General features: G+C 44.6%; 1 long non-coding RNA gene across 1 annotated transcript; it reads right to left on the bottom strand.

Annotated features, from left to right (window-relative positions):
- Positions 1-462: 462 nt before the first annotated feature.
- Positions 463-10568, bottom strand: LOC132666418 (uncharacterized). Its single transcript, XR_009604657.3, has 3 exons — positions 10481-10568; positions 9026-9202; positions 463-701 (listed from the first exon to the last, which is right to left on the bottom strand). It is a non-coding gene; the product is annotated as an uncharacterized LOC132666418 (long non-coding RNA).
- Between the last annotated feature and the right edge of the window lie 334 nt (positions 10569-10902).

Genomic DNA, 10902 nt, shown 5'->3' with positions numbered 1-10902 from the left:
ATGCAACTCCTGTTTTTATTTTATCTTCAAAAAATATTTATTTATTTATTTATTTATTTATTTTGAGAGAGAGAGAGAGAGACAGAGAGAGAGAGAGAGAGAGAGAATGATCAGGGGAAGGGCAGAGAGAAGAGAGAGAGAGAGAATCCCAAACAGGCTCTGCACTGTCAGCCCAGAGCCTGAGGTGGGGCTTGATCTCATGAACCGTGAGCCGAAATCAAGATTTGGACACTCAGCCAACTGAGCCACCTAGCGTCCTGCAACTCCTGTTTTTATATGGATACATTTACTGTCTATGTTAGAAACATAGGCCTATGTGAAGGCCTACAGTTTTGAAGCATTTAAATTTAGTGAAATATTTGAAAGCTTCAGAGATAATTTATTTAATCAATTTGTCTCAGAAAAATATTTGTTGAAGACAGGTAAGCATTAGAGATAAAACAAAACATATTTGAAAATATTTGTGGGTGATATTATGCATTTTAATTTCAAAAAATAAAATTCCAGCATTTAGCAGATGCGCTCTAATCTTCCCCAATATTTCAGCACCTCTAGAGAGTTTATTTTCACAATTAAAACTATGATGACCAGCAGAGGAGTCAATTGAGCTATCCATTCCAAGTTCGTTATCATAATATACGACTTTGATTGCAGGCTAAATATTGGAAATAATATCATATTGAAATAAATACATTTTTTTCCTGAAAAATACAGAGACAGATAACAGTTAAGAAACTGGTTAACAGCTGTGAATATATAACAAACAATTATTCTCTTTGTTATTTTTCAACTTTCAATTGTCAATATAAAGTTTTTATTCTGCTTTCATGTAAATGGGTTTGTTTTTTTTTTTTAGAAAAGACGTCATTTTAACAAGTTTCAGTAGAACAATTTTAGGCCCACCAATTTAATAGAAGTCAACATTGGTCAATATATATTTCAAAAAGTTACAGAAATTTAACTATTTTTGACATCCCCTCTTACTCTAAAAAAGAGTGCTGAAGTGGACATTACATTTCAGTGACTACCTTTAGTATGACTCAACTTTGAAATTACAGATACTTTCAGCATTTTGACATTCTAACATAGCACTGCTAATACAGGTACAAGGGTAAAGGATTATCTGGTGAGAAAGTGGGATGGATGGCCAGGGTAGTCCCAGTGAGGAGAAATTAAGGGCCACACACATCAGAGGGATCAGGCCTGGGGGTTGTGCTCTGAAGAGCTGAAACCTTCGGCACTTGTCACAGAGAGGTATGCTATGGCAACACAATAGCGCTGTTGGTTAGGGAGAAGCAGCCTTGTGCAGAACTGTGATCCAAGATTACAACTCTAAAGGCAATGGGAAACAAGTTCATTGGATTGGGTGAAGATGCTGGGGGTGGGGAGAGTGTCCCCAAATCGGTTTCTGGGCTTTTCTCTTTAGTAACAGTGGTGACCGACTAAGTGGTTATGTATGCTTCCCCAGTGCACCTCCAGGGAAGAAAAATCTGATGCTGACCAGCTCCCTTGATGCCCCATGATTGTTAGCCATTGTATACAAAGATGGGGCCACCAGCTATCAGCCCGGGAGTGTTCTTCCAAGAATGTATTTAAGAATCCTCTGTCCCTGTGTCTAACCAAAGCGAGGATAGGGCAGATGCCACTTGCACTGAAGGCACTAGCTTAGAGGAAAATAGACACAGGGATGTTGAAACAAAAAAACCCGATTACTCGAATTCTATTTAGTAGACTAGGAAGGTGCATCGGTTTCCTGGGGCTGCTGTATGAAAGGACCACAAACTGGGTGGTTTAACACAGCAGAAATGTACTCTCTCACAGTTCTGGAGGCCCAAAGTCCAAAGACAGAGCATTCACAGGGCTGTGTCTTCTACGAAGCCTCTTCAGGAGGAGGGGCCTTCCTTGCCTTTTCTGGTGCCCAGAAGTTCCTAACATTCCTTAGCTTATGGCGAACCACTGCTTCTAATTTCACACAGCCTTCTTCCCTCTGTCTCCTTTCCTTCTTATAGGGACACCAGTCATATTGAATTAAGGGCCCACCCTACTCCAGGATGACTTCATCTTAAGATACATCTTAATTAAATCTACAAAGACCAATATTCGAATAAGGTCACATTCACAGGTACCAGGGGTTGATACTCCAGCATACCTTTTTGGGGGACAGAATTCAATTCAGAACAGGGGTGTTAACAACTCTAGTCAAGGGTTTTGAAGAGACATAGTCAGTGAAGGGAAAAAAAAAGTGTTACACTCAGATTATGGGAAACTTGAGAAGCTGTAGAGAAGCAGGCATGTAAACTCAATACAAAGAGAAATTTGAAATATCAGAAAAAAAAGTTTGGTGAATTTGTGTCGGCCAGAAGCATTTCAATAGAATAATCTCTTCAGAGCTCTTAGTGGAACCAATCATAAGACAAAGTTTCTCATTTCCAGAAAAGATTTTGAATACGTACACTCTACTGTTAGCAAGGAATATGACCAAAGCCCAGTTAAGACAAAAATGACACTATGTGCTCACGTGTGCCATTTGAAATACTTAATACTATTACTGACCCCAGAGAAAATTAAATGCAAGCCCAGTCATATCTCCACAGAATCAGGAACCTGGCGGTCTTTGCTTCAGGAAATTTCCCTAGGAGCCATGAAGCAGTTCATATAAATATGCTGACATCTTTCAACAGCTGGAAGTACTCATTCTGGGTGTTAACACAGCGGGGAACAATCAGAACTGGAAGAAGAATAAGTGATTGGCATGCTGGCACACTGCTGTAAGAATTGCAGTGGGGAACAATTACATTGCTCAAAGAACCCTTCACAATCGGATAGGAAGGGAATTATGTCAGTGCTGAAAGATTTCACAGCTGTACTCCCAAACAAACCTGGAAATGCACATTATAGGTACTGGAAACAAAGGAACCTATTATTTTGCCTTCTTTTAGGTAAGTGGTAAAGTACTGGGAGGTGGCAGAAAAGATAATTCTAAAGGGCAATTTAGCCTCCTGTCAGCACCTGGTTCTTGCTAGTTGTCATTTCCAAATGTATAACTACCTATCCACAACAGCCGGGTGAGGCTTTGTGTAGAAGGTTCGAATGAACTCAGTCTGATAATTCTGTCTCTGTGCCCAGAATGGTTATTTTACTATATTGATTTAGGGCTCAGAAAATTTCTGACATCAGTTTGTAGTAAGACTTTTTGGTATACGGTTGGAAGAATAATTAAAAAAATCTGACTTGGGAACAGTAGGTGGGCAGAACAAATTCGATCCCTCGATTTAAGAAAGCTCCTAGGATCATTGTGAATTTAAGTAACCTGATTTCCCGCTTCACTTCCCTCCTCCGCATGCAGATGGTGCACAGATGCGTGCATCTTGCTTGGGTTGCTAAGCCCTTGTCTCTCACCTCTTGACCACACTTCCTGTTTGGCTGTGTGATGCGGGTCTGGGACCCTGCAAATCACCTTTCTCCTTTGCCGCTGGCTCTTTCCTAGGCTCTGCCACTAGGGGGCACTCGAGGGAGACTGGAAAGCTAGAGCTTGTCTCCTAATTAGAGTCTGGTTCTTTGGACTGTGATCCCAGTAACTGTGTTCACCCCAGCCAGTGGTAGTTGGTTCCAGGTCTTTCTGTACTGTCAGAACTAGCCTCACCACACTCTCTCAGAGCCACCAGCCCAGACAGCCGGTGCCCTTTCTTCAGATGTCCAAGTCCTCATCCAAGTGATCAAGTACCAGCAGCCAACGGGCAGCAGTCCCTGCTCAGAGCTGCAGAGGGACCGGCACCCCGTCTGAGCTTCTAGTAACCCCAATAACATTCCCCAGCCCAAAGGGTGCCATTGTGGTACACCCCCTTTGCCTTTCCTGCTCTCCGGTATCTGCCGGCCAATTCCTTAAGCTCAGTTCTTTCTGCTAATAAACTGGTGCTGTCTTTTCCTGACCAGACCTTGACTAAAAGGCACCTATATGTTAATGCAATTTCTCTCTATACTGTTTACTTAACCATTATACAGTAAAACCTTGGTTTGTGATCATAATTCATTCTGGAAACATGCTTGTAATCCGAAGCACTCATATATCAAAGCAAATTCCAATAACTATTGGCTCAGTTATGATCACGTGACATTCAGTGTCACACACTACTCGTGTTGCAAGATGTGGCTTGTTTACCAAGTTAAAATTTATTAGAAATGTTTGCTTGTCTTGCAGAACACTCGCAGAACAAGTTACTCACAATCCAAGGTTTTACTGTATTTGATGTGTCTGTAGGTCATTTACTGGTGTGTATAGTTATAAGAAATAGATGTATGAAGGAGCTCCCAGGTGGCTCAGGTGGTTAAACGTCTGACTTTGGCTCAGGTCATGATCATGCAATTCATGAGTTTGAGCCCTGCATCGGGATCTGTGCTGACAGCTCGGAGCCTGGAACCTGTTTAGGATTCTGTGTCTCCCTCTCTCTGTCCCTCCCCACCCCCACACTTGCACTTTGTCTCTGTCTCTCTCTCTCAAAAACAAACATTAAAAAATTTTTTAAAAAAGAAATAGATGTATACATCAGGGTTTGCTTGGAGCTTAAATGCATCATCAGCCAGGCTGCTTAGCCTGTGTGTCAGATCTCTCACCTGAGATAATACTTTAGACTGTTCAGATACCGCCTGACCTGAGACCTCCTCCTAGGCTGTCCGTCAGTCATTAGCCCAGTCATTACATGATCACATTGTCTGCCTCAATGGCACAGCCACTTTTAAGATTATGGCTTTGAAGCACATAGACTATCTTTGATAACTTGGCTGCCCATTCCAAAACTCAATGAATTGTTATCTTGACATAGCTGCAGTTAAATATTTGAGACACAAAGGAAGTGGACATATTAATCTAGATTGGGGAAAAACTTCCACGATCAAAGAAAAGGTGCTTTGCTAACCGATAACCAGGGTAGATCAGTCCTTGAATAAACATGACGCTGTGGGAGATTTACTCCTCATTTAGCGATAGCCAGACTATTCTGTGATTTAACCCAGAAAGGAAAACCAGATAGAGTATAGGAAGCTTTGAAGCAAGAACACCTTAGGAGCCTCTTCTAGTGACTTGTAAGATGCAAATTCAGCACCCACACGCCCTCATACAGATGCATGTGAGACAGCCAGTGAGCTATTTGAGTAGGAAGTTTTTACTCACAGAAAGAACTCATGTCAGCTCTGGGAGCTTGAATCAAAACAAATCTTTAAAAAAAAAAAAAAAAATATATATATATATATATATATACACATACATTTAATTCTGTCTTTTTTGGGGGGTGTTAATGTTTATTTATTTATTTATTTATTTATTTATTTATTTATTCATTTATTTTTGAGACAGAGAATGGGGGAAGGGCAGAGAGAGAGGGAGACAGAAGATCCAAAGCAGACTCTGCGCTGACAGCAGAGAGCCTAACTGAACTCATGAACCATGAGATCATGACCTAAGCTGAAATTGGATGCTTAACCAATTGAGCCACCTGGTCACCCCAAAACAAACCCTATAAACGTGAACAATAAATCACACATAAACTTGGATTGAGCCTATATGACAACCACTGGTAGATTCTTAGAGACTGCAAGTTTCTGTATTGAAGAAAGAACAAACCAGAATAGAACAGGGGGAACTCCAATGTTAAATAGGTCTTACACAGACAGCAGATGCTGTACTCAAAAAAGTTCATGGTTAAAAAAAGGGAAGGGGTACATGTGGTCATCAGATGTGAGAATTTCATAGTTGTTTGAAGCATGAGGTATGGTGCCTCTAGAGTTCCAAAAAAGCTCAAGCGCACAGAGGCAAATTTATCTGCAGCCACTTGAAACACAGGACATTTTACTTGTAGACAGACCAGATTTGCAATAATTCAAGAATTATATCCAAATGGTGTAATTCATTCCTCCTCTTGGACTTCTGGCTCAGTCATGTTTACTCAGCGACAATAGATGCGTCCATAACCCTTCTACTCTGTTTTCCATCACGGGAACCAGGCTGCCTCTCTGATCAAGGTCAAAGGTAAGAGAGTGAATTTGAATAGTGAACACTAAGCCAAAGGACTCCTGCACTCCCGTGAACGCTTTTGACTTTGGAATGGCACACTCCCCTGCCCACTGAGACTTTTCTGGATCACACCTTTCATTGCCTCAGATAACTGAAAGCTCCCCGGTCTTTCTATTCCCACCTCTGTCTTCACCACAGGGAGAACAGAAAATTACTCCATCTGATCCTGTGAGTCCAAACCCCACTCCAGAGCCCTCATTGCCAAGCTTGTCATGCACAATTTGTCCCCAACCACGTATGCCCCTTGAAAGATGCTCTCATTTTGCAAAAGGTCTATAGAACCTGTCCTGTGGCCTCTCCATCCTGTCAGGGGATGTGCACAGTTGCTTCAATATCCTGTTGATGATCTGTTCAGTATCTTCTGCAGCTGTCTTCCCTGCTGCCACAGGTGAAGCCATGACTCTGACCTTGACAGATGCCTTCCACACCTCCGAGATGGCAAACCTTAAGCTCCTCTTCTGACCCACTGCCCTCTCCTTCCACACAATCTCAGTTTGACACTGAGCCACTCTTGAGCTCTGAGCTACCCTCATCACAACTTGGCCCTTTCCAGAATCCTCTTCCAGCTTCAGGAAGCCCTTATTCTTCTTGCACCAATAACCCATCTCCATTGGGCCACTTCACTTTTGACAATATAGTAATTCTCTCACCTTTTTAGGGGTTTGGCCCCGGATTTGCCAAACTTGACCCCTGGTCAAAGAGAGCCATCAATCTTCTGGATGCCTTCCTAGCTAGAAATCCCAATACCTGATATTTTCTGAGCATTCCCCTTTCAGCCTGAAGACCCCCATCTTGCTGCTGGTGTCTGATTCCTTTAAACCCTCTGCATGAGGCTGCAGTCATTATACTGAGCTACAAATTTGCTTTGGGCACTTAGAGCCGGCTTACTAACCTATTCCTCACTCTTCTTTGCCCATCCCTGCTTCAATTGTCTTCAAGCCCAGAATCTCCCCTAGTCAGCCTGCCCTCCATCCAGAGCTGCAAAGCCAACTCTGCCATCAGAGCTAATATCAAATCACCTCCAACCTCTCCACGGTTGGCAACTTAATGCCTTTTTAAGTTTCCCAGTTAATAATCTTGACTTCCCAGTTCTCCAACTTTAAGGACTCTGTACTCCCCTCCACCCTCCCTCTGTCTCCAAGAAAAAGAGCCCCTTCCTTCCAGCCAACTTGGGTTCAAAACATATATCTGCAGCTTCCTTCCATCTTGGAACTATGTCACAAAAGTAGGGGCCACTTTGTCATCTGTCACTCACTGACTTTGCAGACTAACATGGTATAGGTCCCACACCTGTGTAACTACGGTTGGCATAAGTCTGTTACAGATCCATATTTTACAACAGACCTTTGACCTAAGGATGCCCCAAGTAGGAGCTGAAATAGTTCTGCCCGCCCTACCCCACTCAATGTTTTGGCAACAAACAGGGGAGGGAGGCTGCTCCTGTGAAAAATCCTCAGTCGCCCTTCAGTGGCAGATCATCAGGAACTGCACTGTCACCTGGGGCTGAGGCCACGCCCCGTCCCCCATCTCTGGTGCCTCAAATCTTGGCAGGAAACACAGCTTCCAGTTCCAACTCTGGGAAGCATTTACAGGGCAGGTGCATGCTGCCTTGGCTTTCCTTAACATGTTGGCTGCCTGGTCCCTTTCCCCCATATCACAGGAGCCACTCTGGGACCTCAGATCCCTGGCAGGGACCTTGACCTTTGGACAACCCCTGCAAGTCAGTACCTAGATCAGGGATTGGCAAATGTTTTAGGCTTCCAGAAGCAAAATTGAGGAAATTATACAGGAACTTACAAAGCAGGGGAAATTGCTACCTCACCCTGCCTTGTCTGCCTGGGGCAGGCCATCTGGGAGTGGGCACACCTCGTGCCCAGCTGCCACCAGCTGGAGTCAGCTGGAGACATTCTCAAGAAGGGAAGCACAGGTCCAAGCAGGAGGGGCTGACGGTTCTGGTGGGCAGCATTCTGGGTGTCACTGGGCAGAGAGGGAAAGGGAGACCTGCCAGCTCACATCACCTTGGATTTACTTACTCAAGGGGACTGACTGTCATCTGCTCCCTTTCCTCACATCACATGGACACTATCGGTGCCTGAGACCCTTGGCTGGGGAGCTCATACCTCTGGCGCCCACTCCAGAGCTCACCACGGTGGCCTGGTTTTTTCCCACACTGCTCCCTGCATCACTGTGACACAGCAGGGCCTCAGCTCCAGGGCCCTGGGATCTTATTTATGGAGTCATCAGAGAAGAGGCATCAGAAAAGTTGCCAGAGAAGAGTTATGGCATCATCCGGCTTTTGTCACATGGTACCACTAGGCTGCCCAGCCCCCTTTCCCCACTCCCCTGTTTCAGACCTTGGCAGGTGGCCTGGGCCCATCATGCCAACCTCCAAACCACTAAGATGCAAATCACAGTCTTGCATTGGCTCTTTTTAGAGTGGACTGACTACTTTATCCACTATATCCCCAGGGTTACCCCAAAGCCTCCACCTTAGCAGTGGACTAGCCTCCAGTAAAAGCCCAGTAGTCCTAAGAAAGTGGTCCCCACATTGCCTTGGTTCTTCTTAGAGGTGCTTGGTTGCCCGACCCCCCACTCACCCCACCTCCCTGACATCACTGGAACCACACCAATGCCTTGGACTCTTGGCAAGGGACCCGGATGGCTGCAGCCAGCCCCCCCCCCTCGACAAGCCATTAGAGCTTCACTGCAGTATAAATGGCTATTGAGCACCCTTGAAGGATTCAAGTTGAAAAGGGCTGTTAATTTACACACCAGATTTCAGAGTCTTAGTCCTAAAAGAGATGTAAAATATCTCACTGATATTGTTATCTTGATCACATGTTGAAAGGACAGTATTTGGGATATATTGGGCTAAATAAAATATGTTACGATTAATTTCACCTTATTCCTTTTACTTTTTAAAGGTGTAGTTACTAGACAATGTAAAATTATATGTACCTCACACAGGCAGGCCTGCGTCACTCTTATCATTGTGAAACTTCTTGCACATCACTGTGGCCACATTAGGAAGTCCACCCTGGCCAGGGATCTTGCCCTTTGGTGCCAGCCCCACAGTGATGAAAGACATCTCTATATTGCTCTGGCTCTTAGAGTTTGTTGACTGCTGGACCTCAGCTTGCCAGATTAGGAAATAAAAATGCAAGATTCCCAGTTACATTTGAATTTCAAATACAGAACAAATAGTATCTTATTATAAGCACGTTCCAGGTCCTTATTTGTTGTTTATCTGGAATTCGAATGTGGCATTCTGTGTTTTATCTGTCAACTCAATGAGTCAGTTATCTGCCAACCCCACATTTTCCCTGTGTCTTCCTCATCTCTGGGGTCACACTGGTGACTCAGCCCTCGGAAAGGGGCTTGGATTGTGGGTTCCAGTCACAAAAGCCCTTACAAAGTAGTCACCACATTGCCTTGGAAAATCTTAAGAGTATCCCGGATGCCTGGGCCCTGGCCCCTGGGGCCATGCCAGTACTTCAGACGTTTCACAGAGGTTCTGGGACTCTGGGGCCTACCCTAGAGTTTTTGTTCTTCCTTTGTGTGCATTGGCTGATCTGATGGACCCCATTTCACTGTGTCAACACTAAAACCTTTACACTGACTTGATTCTTCTTAACGTACATGACCTCCATTTTGCCACACATTACCAGGTCACATGAATCCTTAGCCTTTTGATGAGGAGCCTGGACCACTGGTGTGAGCTACAAAAACCGTTGGCCTAGTCTTGGCATTGCCTTTGAAGCCTTCAGTGTGTATTGTAGGCTGGTCTTCACATTCCCCACTACACAGCAGTGTATGCCCCATAAGCCATTAGACAGTGGGCACTGTATTATCCTGGTCCCCCTTATGGTGAACTGGCTGTCTAAACTGTCTCCCCCTACACTGCTAGGTTCATGGTGCATTATACCCTTGACAGGTGGCCAGGTCACTCTGGATCCCCAGGTATGTGGCTCATACAGCACACCTCCTTCTTTATGGGTGAGGAGGCAGGGCGGGGCCTGCCTTCGGAAGGGGTTGCACATGGGTCGCGGCCATCCCAGGGGTCTCCTACTTGTTTCTGGTTGAGCCCTTCTTTCCTTCCCACTCCTGACTTCTCTGCTAGTGAACAGTGGGCTCCACCACAGGCTCCAGAGATAAACCCCTAGCCCAGCTGACCAAGCTGGTTGGTCTCATAAGCCTTTGCATGGCCTACTTCTTGGTTTTTCTGCCCTACTCTTGGTAATTGTTTTTATTGCTTGGGGTTTTCCAGTCTCACTTCTAGTTTCTCCTTTGAATCTGTGATTTATTGATGTTAAATGAGAGAGGGCACCAGGAGAGTGGGTACTGCACTGAACCTCTCACGGAAAATGGTCATAGCTCAGCCACTAAAGCACCATGCAGATGTGGAAAAGTTACCTCAACCTTCAGCCTCAGTTTCCTTCCCAAAAATGACATGGCGTGTCTGTTTGTGCTTTTTTGAGGAAGAGGATGTTGTCTAAGTTCTCTGGAGATTTTAGAATGCTCTCTGACATACTTATGGTTCCATGTCCACTTTTTGCCTTCTGGTTCTGTTGTAGAAACAAGGACAGCCCCAAAGAAATGGTTGTGTGCTAGGAGGGAGAGAAGACCACCTACAAATTCAAGACACATTTCTAAAATGTATTATTTTATTTCTGAGAGAGAGAGAGAGAGAGGCAGAGAGAGAGAGGGAGACACAGAATCCGAAGCAGGCTCTAGGCTCTGAGCTGTCAGTACATACTGAGAGCGACACAGCTTAAACCCGTGAACTGTGAGATCATTACCTGAGCTGAAATCGGATGCAGAACCGATTGAGCCCC

Source organism: Panthera onca, chromosome B2, assembly GCF_046562875.1.
Source record: "Panthera onca isolate mPanOnc1 chromosome B2, mPanOnc1 haplotype 2, whole genome shotgun sequence".
Classification (NCBI taxonomy): Eukaryota; Metazoa; Chordata; class Mammalia; order Carnivora; family Felidae; genus Panthera; species Panthera onca.
This window is presented reverse-complemented; position numbering and strand designations above follow the sequence as displayed.